Here is a 357-nt window from a genome sequence, read left to right as displayed (position 1 = left end):
GACAGTATTGGGATGGTGGACCTAGGGCTCAAAAATAAAGTTCTCCTTAACAATAGGTTATGGAGGTATTGCAATAAACCGAAAAGCTTTTGGAGGCATATTATTAATGGTAAAAACTAGGGCTGGACCACAACAACTTTATCTTAGGACTCAATGGTAGAAACAAAACTTCAACCTTGTGAAAAAACATTGTCAAACCACTCCATCAAAATTGTGAATATAGCAACTTTGTGTCCGAGGGCTTGTATCTCTTTGTGGGTGATCGCAGCAAGATTATTTGTTGGGAGGAGGAATGGATTGAAGGTTACATTCTTAGAACGGCTTTTCCTAGAGTTTTTGCCATAGCACTCAAAAAAG

This window comes from Theobroma umbraticum, unplaced genomic scaffold (assembly GCF_002168275.2).
Source record: "Theobroma umbraticum cultivar Fairchild unplaced genomic scaffold, ASM216827v3 scaffold_228.0, whole genome shotgun sequence".
NCBI classification, from domain to species: Eukaryota; Viridiplantae; Streptophyta; class Magnoliopsida; order Malvales; family Malvaceae; genus Theobroma; species Theobroma umbraticum.
The sequence above is the reverse complement of the archived record's forward strand: the minus strand, read 5'-3'. Positions refer to the sequence as shown.